Source organism: Cavia porcellus, unplaced genomic scaffold (assembly GCF_034190915.1).
Source record: "Cavia porcellus strain 051 isolate PalLab524CR breed Dunkin Hartley unplaced genomic scaffold, mCavPor4.1 scaffold_3, whole genome shotgun sequence".
In the NCBI taxonomy this organism is placed as follows: Eukaryota; Metazoa; Chordata; class Mammalia; order Rodentia; family Caviidae; genus Cavia; species Cavia porcellus.
This window is the reverse complement of record NW_026947486.1, coordinates 60,099,011-60,116,283: the sequence shown is the minus strand read 5'-3', so window position 1 is coordinate 60,116,283 and position 17,273 is coordinate 60,099,011. Positions and strand designations below refer to the sequence as shown.

The 17,273-nt window shown below is 36.0% G+C and overlaps 1 long non-coding RNA gene across 1 annotated transcript in view; it reads left to right on the top strand.

The window, feature by feature from the left end:
- Positions 1–16,649, top strand: part of LOC134475473 (uncharacterized) — a 71,381-nt gene extending 54,732 nt beyond the window's left edge. Inside the window, exon 3 of the long non-coding RNA XR_010046607.1 lies at positions 3,552–16,649. This is a non-coding gene — a long non-coding RNA (uncharacterized LOC134475473). The remainder of the gene's footprint in view (positions 1–3,551) is intronic.
- Positions 16,650–17,273: the final 624 nt, after the last annotated feature.

The window sequence follows — 17,273 nt, the reverse complement described above, 5'->3', positions numbered from 1 at the left end:
ACTGTCATCCTGTTGACTCCCGTAGACTCCAGGACAGCGCCCCCTGCCAGCAGGAAGTAGTTAAAGAAAGAAATCTTTGCCCCTTTTCATAATAAATATAAGACGGGATATGAAAGGGTTTTGGCTCAGGCCAGACACTGTAGCTGAAAAAAACCTCAACCAGAACCAGGGAGCTCCTATCTCTCCCGCCCTTAGAGATTTACCTGTGACTCTATCTCCCCCCCCACCCTTAGAAATCTGCCCCTGGCACTAAGGTGTGCCAATGAAATACCTGTGCATCTCTAATGGCCCCAGGGCACTACCCTAAGCTTAGGCTACTTATATACCCCCCACACCACGTGTCTGCCAGAGAGATCACCGGACTCCAGCAGCCGGGAGGTGGGGGTGGGGGGTGGGGGTGGTGGGGGTGTCTGTGTTCTCAGAATAAAGGCCTCTTTTGTTTTATACTTCTCATCTTTTGGAAATAATCCTATCACTTTTGATCACAGATTGTAGAGGTTTCAGTCCATAGTTGTTAAAATTGTAGGCAGGTTGAAATTGTAACATAGAATGTGAGAGGAGAAACAGCTCATGTAAAGGCAGGGAGTAAGCCACAAAGCATCGAGGGAGGAGGAGAGATATATACCCTTTCGGGACATGCCCAAGGTAACTTAACTCTTTCTACTGGGTTTCACCTTCCAACATTATACCCAGCTGTAAACCCATCAGTGGACTAATCCACTGAAGATTATCATGCACCTTGGATCCGATTAACTCCCTAAAGCCCCACCTATGAATGCAGGAGGCTTTGGAGGACACCTATATATGAATCAAAACATTCTATCCTCCAGGCCTCCTCAAGACTTGGGCATATCCTTTTATGCAAAAGATATTTAGTTCATCTCTGAGTTGCCAAATTCTTCATAGTTTGAGCATTGCTAACAAGTCCAAATCTAAAGTATCATCTGAAGTTCATGGCAAGCTTTTAGCCATAAGCCCCAATAAAAATGAAGGGAAAGTTAAACACTTCCCATATACAATGGCACAGGATAAATATTCCCACTCCAAAATGAAGAAATAAGTGAATAGAAAAGAATAAAACCAAGGAAACACCGAAATCCAGCAGGGAAAACATTAAGACCTGTAGTTTTATGTGTGGACCTGGGGGCAATATAAGATATATACTCCAAAGATTTTCCAACTCTTACAACACTACCAGTGGGTATATTCCTCATGGCCTCTCCCTTGGGCTGATTTTGTTCAGTCTTTGTGGCTTTTCTCTGACATTCCACATTACTGGCTTTTCTAATATGCTGGGATCTTCATTGCACTTTCACCTTCCCACTCAGAACTATATACACTGCCCTCTCAAAGGAATATTACCTGGTAGACCAGGCCTTCAAAACCTGGATGCAAGCTTCCATGATCACACAACTCTTACAATTTGCTTGAATTAAAATCATTACCATGTGGATGATGTCAACATCTTCTTCCAGCTATGGCAGTAACTGAGTCCATTTGCATGGATCTTAATGGTGGTTGTAAGGGCTTCAGATTGGTGAATTCTAGAAAATCAACCCCATTCCCTAAGCTACTATGATACATTAAGATAATTTTTTGAGGCTTTCTTCTAAAAAAATTGTATCATCTTGCAATTTGGAGCTTTCAAAGGGTGGCACACAGCTGGTTCTTGTGATATCCTCAAGCCATCTTTTCTGTTGTCTTGTGTGGGAGACAACTGGACCAGTGACGCCTTTTGAATCCAAAACAATTACTATGACTTTGATTACTTGGAGACTCATTTCCTTATACTGATATGCAAAAAGCTGGCTAGGGTATTTCCTTCTCTCTTCAATTGGTTCTGAGCATTGCAAATAAGGATAGCCAAGGTGCTAATATGCAAAATATATGACCATCACACAGTCCTGTTTCCTCACCCTGTTCTGCACAATATAGGATTGAGTTTGCGAGATGTTAGAGCAAATAGCTCCAGGAATCTCAACTGGGTAGGAGCCTCACAATAAGAGGCTATGACTCCCTAGGGCACAAGAGTTTGCTTATCACAAAGCAAAGTGATAGCTCCCCAAAACAATTCCACTGCTACCTTAATTGGATTATCTTTATCTCTGCAAATTACAGAGATGCCATTCTTGCACCTGGCCAGCCAGCTCAAGTTACTCAGTAATCCCCAACATCCTCACTATCACTTGCCCCTGAGCCACTCCTCTTTCTTCACAAGATAATAAATGCTGGGAGAGGCCTAGGATCAAGGCCTTTGTCTGCATGTCCTCACGGGGATTGGATTTAGGATGCCTTGACTGCCTTTAACTTGGAATATGTCTTGGTGTCTTTATTCTCACCATGGGTTGCATTGATGGTGGTAGATTGGAGTTAACTTTCTAGGATTGCAATAACATCTCAGTGGGATTGCAAATATAATTTTTTGGATTGTTAGGAAAACTAGAAAGAGGATTGCAATACTTAGATAAATGAACTTGATATTTAGGTTTACAATAATCTTGTTGAAAATTTTGACATTTTAATGTACATCTTTTCAGCAACCAAGTTCTCTGCTTCATATTTTCAGGCTGTGACTTTATCAGAAGTTCATATCTGGTCAAACTCAAAACATTTTACATACTTCTACTGGGTTATTTACACTTGATTTTCAACTTCGAGCTGGCTAAAAAGCACCCAGCAGTAGACATGACATTCAGTCAACAATAACCTGCTGTCATGGTTTATGTCAGTGGCCCCCAAGCCTCATGCCTTTGCATTATGCATTTGTGATTGATTCATTGTCTAGTGCTTGGATTGGGGGTGTGAGTGCTACACCGGCCTAGGGATGGAACCAGCATGTGATGTAATAGCAGGAAAAAGGTGTGTCTCTTTCTCTTGCTGGTTTCCACTTGCTGTGTGCAGCCACCATAAACTGCAGCCCTGCCATGCCATTCTGCTTTGGAGCCAACTGAGTATGGACTGAAAGCTCTAAAAACTGTAAGAAATAAACTTTTCCTTTCCCAACTTCTGGCATCAGGTATTTTGTCTCAGTGATGAATAAAAAGTAACTAAGACATCTGCACTGAAAATTCATTTGACTGATTAATTAGTCCACTGCCCTTAATCTCAATCTGATGCAATGTATAAAGACAGGAGCAAAATATAAACAAATTTTCTGCCAGCACATAACACATACGACCTGGAGACCAACTGCCAGGGCAGTACTTGTTTCCAACTAAAACCTCCTAGTTTGATCTTAACTGCCTGAATTTATACCAGCACTCTGAACTTCTGAGCTCTTACCAAAATCTCCCATTAAGCTGGGCTTACATTGTTCTGGGACTCCTTCTTCAGTTGGTATCTCCAAAACTTTCAAAACACCTCCCAGATGCCAGTTCCAGTGGCTTCTGAACTGCATCAGTAGGTATCATTTCAGCAACTCCATTTCTCTGATAATTAAATCTGTGTTAATTAGTATTCAGTAGAGGAACAGAATTAATATAAGATATAATAAATCTCTATGTATCTATCTATCTAATCTATCTATCTATCATCTATTTATCTATCTACAGAGGTTGGAGATCAGAAATATCCAGTCAAAACTCAAAAGCGAAAAGCCTGGAGATCACTGCAATGTCCTATGTGAGACAGTACAAGGAAGCTCAATATTCTGCTCTGAAAGACTAAAGAGACTATGCTGGTAGCCTGGAGACAGATATCCAAAAATTATGGCAAACAGTGGAGCAACTTCAAGGGAAGAGAGTGAAAAATTCTTCTTCTATTTTATGATTGCTTTGGTGAATGTTTTGAAGACTGTGTTGAAGAAGAGCATTAATTGTAGACATCCTTCTTTATTTCTGATTTTAGAGAAAAAGATTTCAGCATTTTTAATTTAATGTGATATTGTTAGTAGATTTTCACAAGTGGCTGTTATGTCTCATTTAAGGATGTCCTCCCAAATCCTCATGTGCTCATAAGTGGGGTTTTTCAGATGTGGTTGAATCTAGGGTCTGTGGGTATGGATTAAGGATGTGTGAAAATTAAATTAATTCACTGTTTAGTTTGGCATGGTTCTGAGTTTGGATAATGGGAAGGCCCTCCTAGGTGTGGGTGATAACAACCCATAGGCTTGTAGCCTGGATGAGATAAAAGAGAAAGAAAGGTTTGCCACTAATCCTCATTTCTGCGTGCCCTGCCATGAACCATCACTCCTCTGCCATGCCCATTTGCCATGTTTCCCTGCACTGGAGCCAGCCAACTGTAGACTGAAGCCTCTACAAGTTGTGAGCTATAGTAAAACTTTTATTTTTTAACTAATAGATGTTAGATATTATGTATTAGTGATGAGAAAGTAACTAAGATAGTGGGTTTCAACGGATTGAGATAAGGTCCTTCAATACATAGTTGAGCTTGTTTTTTTTTTAATATCATGAATGGATGCTGGATTTTGTTAATACGTTTTCTGTGCCCATTAAGAGGGTCATGCCATTTTTCATTGTTTCTGTTTATGATATTGATTACATTTATTGATTTGCATATATTGAATCACTCTTGCATCCATGGGATGCAGCTTAGATGGCTTTGGTGTATCATCATTTTTATTCATTGTTGCCTTTTGTTTTCCAGTATCATGTAGATGATATTTTTCATCTATATTCATTAGAAAAGTTGACCCGTAATTATCGTTCTTGGTTATACATTTGCCTGGTATTGCAAACAGAGGTAATGCTAGCTTCCAAAAAGGATTTTGCTAGTACTCCTACAATTTGATTTCATTAAAGAGTTTTTGAGGAGCAGTGGTATTAGGTCTTTGTAATGGTTGACATATTGTGTCAAGATGAGCAGTTTAGAAGTTTGACTGAGTGATTCACCAGGGGGTCAGAGTTCTCACTTTTTTTATTTTAAAGAGATTCAGATAAAACAGGACATAACAAAGCAGATCAAAACAGGGCAATGTAAGCAACACAGTATTTCACCAGAAGACAACCCGTAATTAACAGTGACTACCATAGTGACTCTTTCTTTGAAATAGGTGAGCACAACTTCATATATGATAGTATCAGACATAACAAAATAGTATAAAACCATTCAAGAGAATGAAAGTATTACAGGGCATTCAGAACCAAGTAACAGAAAATAAACAATGGCTACTATATTATCTCATTTTCCATAGAAAAAGTGTTTATGCTATCACACATCATACAATCGAATAAGATACAACATGATAGAAGCAAAGGAAACAGAAGAGCAAATCTTGGTAGGACTTCAGAGTTAGATGATATTAAATCAATACTGGCTATTATGACTAGTTTTATTCAAAATAGCTGTTCATACCATCACAAGTAATAAAATCAAACAAAACAGGATAAACCCATTCCAATTAATGAATGCAATCATTATAAGGCTTCAAAGCAATGAAATGGGGAATCATTATTACCATAAACTCTTATGTACTCTTACCATTTCTTACACTAGGGAGACTATACAGTATTTATACATGTGAGTTTGATTTATTTTGCTAATGAGTATGGTCCCAAGTTGCACCCATTTATTTATAAATATCTCAATGTGATCCTTCTTTATAGCTGAGTAGTACCTCAATGTATAAAAATACCATAACTTTTTTATCCATTCCTCAGTTGATGGACACTTAGATTGTTTCCAAGATCTGGCTATTACAAATTATGCTGCTATAAATATGCGCGCACATACATCACTGTGGTATGATGTTTTCAGTTCTTCTGGGAATATGCCTAGAAGCGGAATAGCTGGGTCAAATGGGACTTCCAATCCCAGCTTTTTCAGGAAACTCCAGACTGACCTCCACAGTGGTTCCACCAGTCTACACTCCCACCAACAGTGCAGAAGAGTTCGTGCTTCCCCACAGCCCCTCCAGCATTTGTTGTTGGTGGTTTTGTTGATCCTGGCCATTTTTTCTGGAGTGAGATGGAATCTCAGTGTGGTTTTAATTGTCATTTCTCTAATGAGTAATGATGATGAACATTTTTTCATGTATTTATTTGCCATTTGTATTTAATCATCTGAGAACTGTGTATTCATCTCAGATGCTCATTTTTGGATTGGATCCTTGAATTTTGGGGGTCTGATTTTTTTAATTCTTTATATGTTTTAGATAGAAGTCTTTTGTCTGAGGGACAGTTCACTATGATTGTTTCCCACTGTGTAGGTTATCTTTTCACTATGGTAGAGATTTCTTTTGATGTGCAGAAAGTTTTTAATAGGACATGATCCCAGTTGTTGATTCTGGGAAGTATTTTCCATGCGATTTGATTCCTGTTCATGAATTCTCCACCTACCCCTATGGCTTCATGTTTTTTTTACCCGACTTTTCTTCCAATAAACTTAGTGTTTTTGTTTTAAGATTTAGATCTTTGATGCATTTAGATTTTAATTTGTTACATGTTGACAGGCATGGGTCTAGTCTTAGTTTCGGCGTATGGAGAGCCAGTTTTTCCAACACCATTTATTAAAGAGATTGACCTTCTTTCCAGTGAACATGTTTGGCCCCTTTATCAAAGGTAAGGTGGTTGAGTGTGTTGATAGTTGTGGTTATACTATCTATTCTATTCCATCTATTCCATTGATCTTCAGCTCTGTTTTTATTCCAGAATCATGTTGATTTTACTACAGTTGCTTTGTAGTATAACTTCAAGTCAGTGATTGTGATGCCTCCTGCCGTGGCTTTGCTGCTTAGAACTGCCTTTGCTATTTTAGATCTCTTCTGGTTCCAGATGAATTTTAGGAGTGATTTGTCTAGAACTATGAGGTATGTTAATGGCATTTTTTATTGGGATTGCATTGAATCTGTACAACAGTTTAGGGAGAATGGCCATTTTCACAATATTTATTCTTCCTACCCATGAACAAGGGATGTCTTTCCATTTTCTGAGATCCTCTTGAATTTCTTTTTTCAGGGTATAATAATTTTCCCTGTATAGATACTTTACTTCTTTCATAAGGTTGATTCCTAAGTATTCCACTTTTTTGGATGCTAGTGTGAAGGGTGAGGTTCTCTTATTTCCCTCGCTATGATTTTCTTGTTAGTGTAGAATATTGATTTTTGAGTATTGATTTTGTATCAAGCTACATTGTTCAATTTATTTATTGTATCTAGGAGTTTTTCAATGAAGTTTTGGGGATCTTCTATGTAGAGTATCACATCATCTCCAAATAATGATAATTTAACTTCCTCTTTTCATACTTTTGCTCCTTTTATTTCTCTCTCTTGTCTAATTGCTCTGGCTAGTATTTACAGTGCTACATTGAATAGGAGTGGTCATCACGGACATCGTTTTCTAGTGCCTGATTTAAAAGTAAAGGCCTTCAGTTTTTGGCCATTTAATATGATGCTGGTTGTTGTATTGTCATAGATGGCCTTTATCATATTGAGGTAAAGATCATCTGTTTTAAATTTCTGTAAGGTTCTTATCATGAATGAGTGTTGAACCTTATCCAGAGCTTTTTCTGCATCTATAGAAATGATCAAGTGATTCTTACTTTTTGGCTCTATTTATATGGTGGATTACACTTGTTGATTGATATATGTTGAACTATCCCTGCATGCCTGGCACGATTCCCACTTGGTCAACTTCTTGATAATTTGCTGCACCATGTTTGCCAATATTTTATTGAGGATATTTGCATCTGTGCTCATTAGGGAAATTGGTCTGTAGTTTTGTTTTTCAGTTGGGTGTCTTTCAGGTTTTGGTACTAAAGTAATATTTGCTTCCAGGAATGACTTAGGAAAAATTACTTCCCTTTCAATTTCATTAAAGAGTTTGAGGAGTGTCAGCATTAAGTTTTCTTTGTATTTCTTGTAGAAATCCTCAGTGAATCCATATGGGCCTGGGCTCTTTTTTGTAGGTAAGGACTTAATTAGATTTTCAATTTCATTAGTAGACATTGGCTTATTCAACAGTTTTACATCTTCTTGATCCCACTTTGTTACTTCATATGTTTCTAGGAATTTATCCATTTCGTCTGTGTTATCAAACCCATAAGAGTAGAGGTTTTTGAAATAGGGGTTGATGATCTTCTATATTTCCACAGAGTGTTTAGTGATTTCACCTTTTTCAATTCTTATTCCATGAAGGTGAGCTTTTTCTTTCCTTGTTTTACTTAGATTGGCTAGGGGCTTATCAATTTTATTTATTCTTTCAAAGAACCAACTCTTGGATTCATTCATTCTTTGGATTGTTTGCTTAGTCTCTATTGCAGTAATTTATCCTCTGATTTTTATAATTTTTCCCTTCTTTTAGCTTTGAGTTTGACTTGCTCTTCTTTTTCTAGATGTTTGAGGTGTAGCATCAGGTTATTTGTATTTGTTCTGTTTTCCTGATGTGGGAACTCAGTGCAATAAATTTTCCTCTGAGGACCACTTTCATTGCATCCCACAGATTGCTAAATTGTATTTGTATTTTTGTTTGCTTGTAGGTATTGTTTAATTTCTTCTTTAATTTCCCGTTACCCATTGATTGCTCATGTGCGTTATTCAATTTCCACATGTTTGTGTGGTTTTTTCAGTTTCTTTTATCATTAATTTCTAATTTCATGGTGCTATGATCCAATAACATGCATGGGATTGTTTTAAATCTTTTGCATTTATTTTAATATGTTCTGTGGGCTAGTATGTAGTCTATTTTGGAGAATGTCCCATGTACTGCCAAGAACAATGTATATTCTAATGTTGTTGGATGGAACATTCTGTATACGTCTATCAAGTCCATTTGTTCACAGGTGTGATTCATTTCTGGCATTTCCTTGCTGATTTTCTGTCTGGTTGATCAGTCCCTGGTGTCAATGGTGTGTTAAGGTCTCTTGTTATAATTGTATTAATGCTAATTTGATTTTTCATTTCTATTAATAACTTGTTTTGTATAACTGGTTGCTCTGAAATTTGGTGCATATATATTTAAGATTGTTATCTCTTCCTCTTGAAGTTTTCCCCTAACCTGTATGTAGCAACCTTCTTTATGTCTTTGAATCACTCTTGGTTTGAAGTTCACATTGTTTGCAAATAGAATATTTACTCCTAGTTTCTTTGGGTTCCTGTTGCATGATGGATTGTTTTCCATCCTTTTACTTTCAGTCAATGACTTTCCTTTTGGGTTAGATGGGTTTCTTGTAGGTAGCATATGGTTGGATGTTGTTTCTTGATCCATTCTTCCAGTCCGTTTCTTTTAATTGTTATATTGAGGCCATTTTTTAATGGTCATAACTGTTACACATTGGTTTATTGTTGACATGTTATCTTTCTGCTGTTCCATCTTTATCTTTCTTTTCTGTTTAATTTTCTGCCTTGCATAGTGTTTTTTTCCTAAGTGTATCTAAACTGTCAGTATTCTTTTCAGGTTTCACTATTTCAGTATTCTTTGCAGGGTTGACTTGGTCGTCATGAAATTTGTCAGCTGTTCTTTGTCACTGAAGTGTCTTATTTCTCCATCCATTTTGAAGGACAGTTTTTCATGGTACATCAGTCTAGGTTGGCAATCATTTTCCTTTAGGATATGAAATACCTCACTCCATGCTCTTCTTGACTTCAGTGTTTGTGTTGAAAAGTCTGCTGTGATTTTGATAGGCTTTCCTTTATAGGTGATCTCTCTCTTCTCTCTAACATCTTTTAATATTGTATTTTTATGTTGGATTTCTGGGATGGTGATTATTATAAATCTTGGTATAGTTTTATTTTGGTTAAGACTATGTGGAGTTCTATACGCTTCACTCATCCTAATGTCAGTTTCCATTCTCACGTTTGGGAAATTTTCGACTATTATTTCTGTAAATAGTCTCTTGATATGATTTGTTTTGTCCCCTTGTTTTTCATTTATCCCTATCAATCTTATGTTGTTTTTCTTTGAATCATCTTGCATCTGTTGAATTGTTATTTCCTGATTCCTTGTTATTTTTAGAGGATCTTTATTTCCTATTCAGTAGCTGCAATCTTGTCCTTGAGATCTGAAATTCTGTCTTCACTTTTGTTGAACCAGTTTTGACAACTTTCAATGGAATTTTTGATTTCCTGTATATCTCTTTAAATCTGCTTTATGTATTCTGTTTCTTTGTTGTATTGTCAATCCAGGGATTCTATCTTTTTGCTTTGTCCCTCTATTTTTTTTTAACTGTGTTTTCTTTAGATGCATTCAGCTTCTCTTTCATTACTTTTATGATTTCTTCTTTTACTTGGGAGATCATTTCTAGTTTGAATTCCTTTAAAGCTTTCTGGAGTTGCTTCTTTATTTCAGTTTCTATCATTTCAGGTATTTCAAGTGTATGGCATATATTTTCTTCTATGTACAAGGCTCTTAGTCTTGTGATGGACTGGATTGAGATTGCATTTTGGTCTTTCATTTTATCATTTTCCTATATTTCTGTATTTCAAGGCTTGTTCCAAAGCTTCCCCTGGGCCTGTTGGAAATTGTCTCCTATGTCTTGGTCTCCTGGGACTCCTCTGGCAGTGCTGCTCTTTTCTTGGCAGCAAAGCCCCTGGATTACAAGATAGTTCCTGGGCAAGGCCTAGACAGGCTCAAAGCTTCCTCCAGCAGCACAGCTCCCCCCTCTGGCAACGAAGCTCCCTGGACCAAAAGAAGTCCACCAGTCATGGTCTAGCCAGGCCCGAAAACCACTGAGCACAGTCCAGAGTGGACTCAATCCAGGCACGTCCCTGACCATCCAAAGCATGGTTCTCAAACTGTCCTGGTGCTTGGATGGTACACAGAAACCCACCTCGTTGGGTAGGGAAGCTCCCAGAACTGAAAGAAGGCCACCGGCATGGCCTAGGAAGGCCCCAAATCTCTGTCACAGCATAGCTTCTTCCTCTGGTGACAGTGGTGGTGGCAAAGTTCCTTGGACTGAGACTGAGACAAGGTCACTAGTGTGGCCTAGGCAGGCTCCAAACCTCCACCACAGTGCAGCTCCCTCCTCTGGCAGTGACAGCAGCAGCAAACTTCCCTGGACTCAGTTCTCACTTTAAAAAAATTTTTTTTTTATTTTAAAGAGGTTAAGACAAAAGAGGACATAACAAAGCAGATCAGAACAATGCGGCAATTTAATAGCATTTTACCACAAGACAACCCATAATTAACAGTAACTACCATAATGTCTCTTTCTTTGAAATAGTTGAGCATAGCTTCATATATGATAGTATCAAACATAACAAAACAGTATAAAGCCATTCAAGAGAATGAAAGCATTACAGGATCAATTCTCACTTTTTAAACATCCTCATTCTGCATAAGAGGAGGGTAGGGAGATGGTGTGATTGTTACACACACCCTGCATTGCAAGGTAGCCCGATTTCAATATAAGAGAAAAAATATACTTGTGTCCTCTCCTTTTTGCTCTTGCTTTTGCTGTCTTCTGCCTCCATGAGCTGTTTGAGAGTGAGTCCTTAGGTTATGTATTTTAATTTAGAGGTTTTTATTGCTGTATCAATTTAATTGTTACTAGATCATTAAGGCTTTTGAAATCTTCTTGGCTCATTTTGGTAATATTTACATATCTAATATTATATCCATTTATTCTGTATTTTCTAGTTTATGGCATACAGGTTGATGAAAATTCTTCTGGATTCTGGAGGGTGTTCATTGTGTTCTTATCTTTTTTGTTTATGTATTATGTTTTTTATTTTCCTTTTTTGTAAGATTAGCAAAGAATTTGTGTATTTTCTTACTCTTTTAAGAAACAAGGTCTTCAATTATTGGTTCTTTGAAACTTCTTTTTTTCACTTCATTGATTTCTGCTCTGATCTTTAAATTTTTCTTCCTTTAGTACCTCTGGATTTGGATTTTATAAGGTTTTCTGGAACCTTGAGATATATCATTAGTTATTTATTTAGTCTTGCAGTTTTTCTGATGTGAGCATTTCCAGCTATAAATTTACCTCTTAGGACTGTTTTTATTGTGTCACATAAGGGATAGTATGTACTTGCATTATCATTTTATTCTAGAAGCTGCCTTATTTCTTCCTTAATTTCTTATATGGCTCATTAAATATTCAACATTGTGTTGTTTAATTCTTTGCATTCACATAAATTATATGGTTTCTTTTGCCATTGATTGATAACTTAAATGAATATGCTCTCATAATGTGTGTTAGAAGATTTCAATTCTTTTGCATTCATTTAATTATGCTTTATTAGTTAGAATCTGAGTTATTTTAGAGAAAATTATGTATGTTGCCTCAAAAGAATGTATGTTGTGTTGTTAGGTGGAACATTTTGTATATACCTGTTAAATCCATTTATTCAAGCATTTGGTTTGATACTTTTTAAAATTAATTGTGTTGGTATATTTTAGATATTCGTAATGATAACACTCTTCACAGGGAATTTATACCCTTATGTGATGAATCTTGAGTCTTCTGTTTTCCCCAATGACCCTCCTCTCCCTTTAACACATTTCCCTTTCCTTATTTATGAAAGCTTTATTCCCATTTTTCCTTCTATTCTCTTTATTTTTGTTCTTTCCTTCTTTTTCCACTCCCTCTTTATGGTTCCCATTCATTTGAAAATTTTCTTCCTATTCCCCAATATGTATTATGTATATTGGTCCTTATTTACTCTTTTGGTTTTTTATACCAGAGAGGAAATGTGATATTCAGAAATGTGTGTCCAATTTATTTCACCTAAGAGTATAGTATCAATGTGCATCCATTTACCAACAAATATCTCAAGTCTATTCTTCTTTGTGGCAGGGTACTACCTATTTTATTAAAATAAAACCCACATTTTCTTTATCCATTCTTCTGGGAATTTGAGCTGTTTGCAAAATTTAAATACTACAAACTATGCTGCTATAAACATGTATGTCTATATAGCTCTATGGTATGAGGCTTTTAATTCTTTCAAAGACGATACCAAGAAGGTGAATAGCTGGGTCAAATGGAACCTCTGTTAACATAACCAAGAACAAAAAACACATGATCATCTGAATAGGTGCAGGAAAAGAATTTGAAAAATAAAACATCATTCATGATTAAAAGAAACCCTACAGAAAAGTAGAATAGATGATCTTAATCTCAATGTGATAAAAGTTGTCTATGAAAAACCAGTAGCCAACATCATACTAAATGGTCTCAAATTGAAATCTTTCAATGTAAAATGAGGAAAAAGGCAAGTGCATCTAATATCACCACTCATACTCAAGATAGTTCTGTAAACAATATTCAGAGCAATTAGATAAGAGAAAAAAATAAAAGGAAAAGAAGAGATAAGAAAGAAGTTAAATCATAATTATTTGCAGATGACATGATATTCTGCATGCAAGACTCCAAAAGCTCTACCAAAAATTTCTAGATTTAATACCCAAATTCAGTCACATTGCTAGATATAAAATCAACATTCAGAAATCAGTGGCATTCATGTATTAAAAAAACAAACTCACCAATAAAGAAATTAAGGAAACAATGCCTTTCACCATAGAATAAGAAATGAAACACATGCAAGTCAATCTAATTTGGAAGTAAAAATACTTTACATTGAAAAATAAAGTATTCTGAAAAAGAAGGTGGAAGAGGATACTAGAAGATGGAAATATATCTATATTTCTTAGTAGGAAGGACCAATATAGTTAAAATGGCCATAATTATAAATTTTATACAGTTTCAATGCAATTTTGATTGAGATACCAATAACATAACTTGTAGAATAAGAGAAGGTAATTCTAAAATTCGTTTGGAACCAGAAGACACGTAGAGTAGTAAAAGCAATTCTGGGCAACAAAGGCAAGGCAGAGAGGAACATCACAATCCTTGACTTGATATTATACTACAAAGATACTGTGATAATAACAGCATGATATTGGCAAGAAAACAGCTTGGAGGATCAATGGAACAGATTGGAAGATGTAGAAACAATTCTAAAAACACTCAGCTATCTTATCCTTGACAAACTGACCAAATATAGTCACTGGAAAAAAGCTAATGTCTTCATTAAATGGTGCTGCTTGTACTGGCTTTCCATATGCTGAAGATTAAAACTAGACATACTCTCACCACACTCTAAAATCAGAATGGATCAATAATGTAAATTTTAAAACAGAAACACTAAATCTGTTATAAATAGAATAGATATAACTCTTGAGGACATAGGTGTAGGAAAACACTTTATGTAGAAATCCCCGACCATATAGGAGATAGCACAAAGGATCAACAACTGGTATCTCATCTCATCTTTTTCACAGCAAAAGAAAACACCAGAAGAGTGAAAAGTCACATCACAGAGTGAGAAATTTTTTTCCAGCTTTTCCTCAAAGTTCTAATGTCTAGAATATATAAAGAACTAAAAAATTAAACTTCCAATATTTAAAGACCCAATTCAAAAATATGCATCCAAAATTAATAGACACTTCTCAGAAGGAGAATTAGGAATGGCAAATAAATATGTGAAAATATGTTTAGTGATCATTCAAGAGAATCAAATTGAAACAACACTGAGATTCCACCTCACTCCAGAAGGAATGACTATTATTAAGAAATCAATCAATAACGAATGCTGGCAGGGTTGTGGGGAAAAAAAAAAAAAAACCTCTTCTCCATTCTTGGATGGAGGGTAAGGTTGAGCAATCACTGGAAATCAGTGTGGATATTCTTTAAAAAACTAGAAATTTCATTTGACCGAGCTATTACTCTTCTTGGATCAACTCTTATGTTTTTTGTTGATCTTTTGTTTAGTAGACTGATCTATTTGTGACAGTACTGTGTTAAGGCATCACGGTATAATGGTGTTACTTTTTATGAGGTATTTTTGTGTCCAACAGTGTTTGTTTTTATAAAGTTGGTGCACTGTAGTTTGGTGCCTGTATGTTTATATTGTTATTTCTTTCAGTTGAATAGTTCCCTCAACCAATGTTTAGTGGATATTTTTCCTCTTACCAGTTTTGTTTTAAACTCCACTATTCAGAATATAGGATAGCCACTCCTGTCTCTTTTTGGGTTCCAACAGCAAGGAACACTGTTTCCCATTCTTTGATTTTTTATGAATTTTTTTGATTATATATATCACAGCCATTTATTTTGTTTCTACACCCATTCTGCTAATATATCTTTTGATTTGTGAATTGATATCACTAACATTGACAATTTTGGCCCTTTCATAGAATTGGCACCATGCATGGGTCTCTGAGGAGACAGCTAGACACCAGCCTTTTTCCATGAGTCAGCATCATTTGTAGACTGTAAGGGAAGAGAACAAGAAGTCACCAAGAAGCAAGCCCTCCCTGTGAATCAGCACCAGGGTTAGGCTGCTGGGTTGACAGCCAGATGTCAGCCTTTTCCTGTGAGTCAGCACCACTTGAAGATTGTGGGGGAAGATGATACCAAGAATCAAGCCCTCCCTGCAAATCAGTACCATGTGTAGGCTGATGGGTAGACAGCTAAGATGCCAGCCTTTTTCTGTGGGTGACTGCAATTCATGGACTGCAGGGGAAGAGAACAAGAAGTCAACAAGAAGCAAGCCCTCCCTGTGGCCCAGCACCATGCATGGGCCACTGCAGTGAGAACCAAATGCCAGCTCCTTCTGGTACATAGACTGAGAAACAATAAGAGCCAACCTTTCCCAACCCTGTCATAAGCAACTGGATGATCTGTAGAAACAGAGGCTGCAATGATAGCTATTGAAGGAAAATAGAATTTAGTGCTTATAATGTTTAGTCATTTACTGACTTTGCATGTCAAAACCATCTATTCATCTGGTCATCTATTCAGAAGGATAACAGTACACAATGTAGCTTCCACATTGTGCAGTAGGGGATCTCCTTCTGAGAGTAGTAGCCACTGTTAATGTCCTATCATTTTGTTTTGAAGTACTGTATCATTTTTATTGTTTGGGGGGTTTTATTCTGTATCGCTTTGTTTGATCTTATTATATCTGATAGCATGGCTGGCAGTTTCAAAGATAACAAGATATATTATGGTAGCCATTTTGGATTTACTCTTATCTTGCTTTGAAGTCATTTATTGCATTAATTGTTTTGTTTTTATTTGATTTCTACTGTGTCTGAAAGTGTATGCAGCTATTTTCAAGACAGTAAGAAGTATTATGGCGAACATTGTTGATTTCCTATTGTTTTAAAGTTCTGTGTCACTTACACTGACTTGTTTTGATTGGCTATATTTTGTTTTATTTTTCTTGGTTTTATTCTCATTAAAATAAAAACAAAACAGAATCATCGATAGTTCTAACTGATGGATATTGACTTATGCATATCATTGTATTTTCCCCCACTACTGATTTTTTCACTTATCCTTAATTGCTCACCCTACATGATACATTTATTCTATTAGACAACTTGGCATTGTTAGCTGCTGTTTCTCTTTGTAGTGACAAAGGACTATAATTTTCAAAATTCTTTGAAAACTTTGGGGGATGATGGTTTGTTCATCATGTGTTTTTAGGTGCTTTTTATTGTGAAAATGTCTTGTTTCTCCATCAATTTCTAAAGGTAATTCTGCAGGATATATCACTGTGCTTGGAAGTGGTTTTCTGTTAGGGTGAAACAACTCTATGTTCTTCTTGCCTTTAATGATTTTGATGAGTGGTCTGCTATAATTCTGGTGAGATTTCCCTTATGAGTGACTCATTGCTTTTATCTAACAACTTTTAAGATTATATATTGCATTGGAATTCTCATATTATGAATAAAATGTATCATGGATTTGTTCTTTTTGGATCCTGACTATTGGGGGTTATATATATATATATATATATATATATATATACTTCTGTATGAAAGTTTTTATGTCCTTTGTGCTCTCTTTCCACTTTTTTATTTTAAAGAGGAAATAAGATAAGAATAACAATAAAACAGATTTTTAAACCAGGCTAGTAGGATAGTTACAATAATAAATACATCGTGTCTTGTTATTTTCATAGTAGTTATTCAGAGTAAAACATATAGGCATAATATCTTGCCCAAACAATTTTAGCATGAGCATTTCTTTTCAATGAACTAAGAGAAACTAGTTATATAAATATCTAACTAGCTTGTGCATATCTATATCTTTTTATTTTTCTCTTTCTACCTTTCCCCTTTTCTCCATGTCAGTTTGTCTCTTGAACAGTATCTTCCTGGTTCACAGTATCTGTTGTACATTTTGGATTTTATTTACTCCTTCTAATGCTAGTGAAACAATACAATGTTTACACTTATGGGCCTGATTTATTTCACTTATGAGTGTGGTCTTGTATTGCGTTCATTTACCTATAATAGTCTCCAGTTTATCCCAATTTTGAACCCTGTAGCACTTATGGGTTGCATTTATCATATTCTCTAGCATCT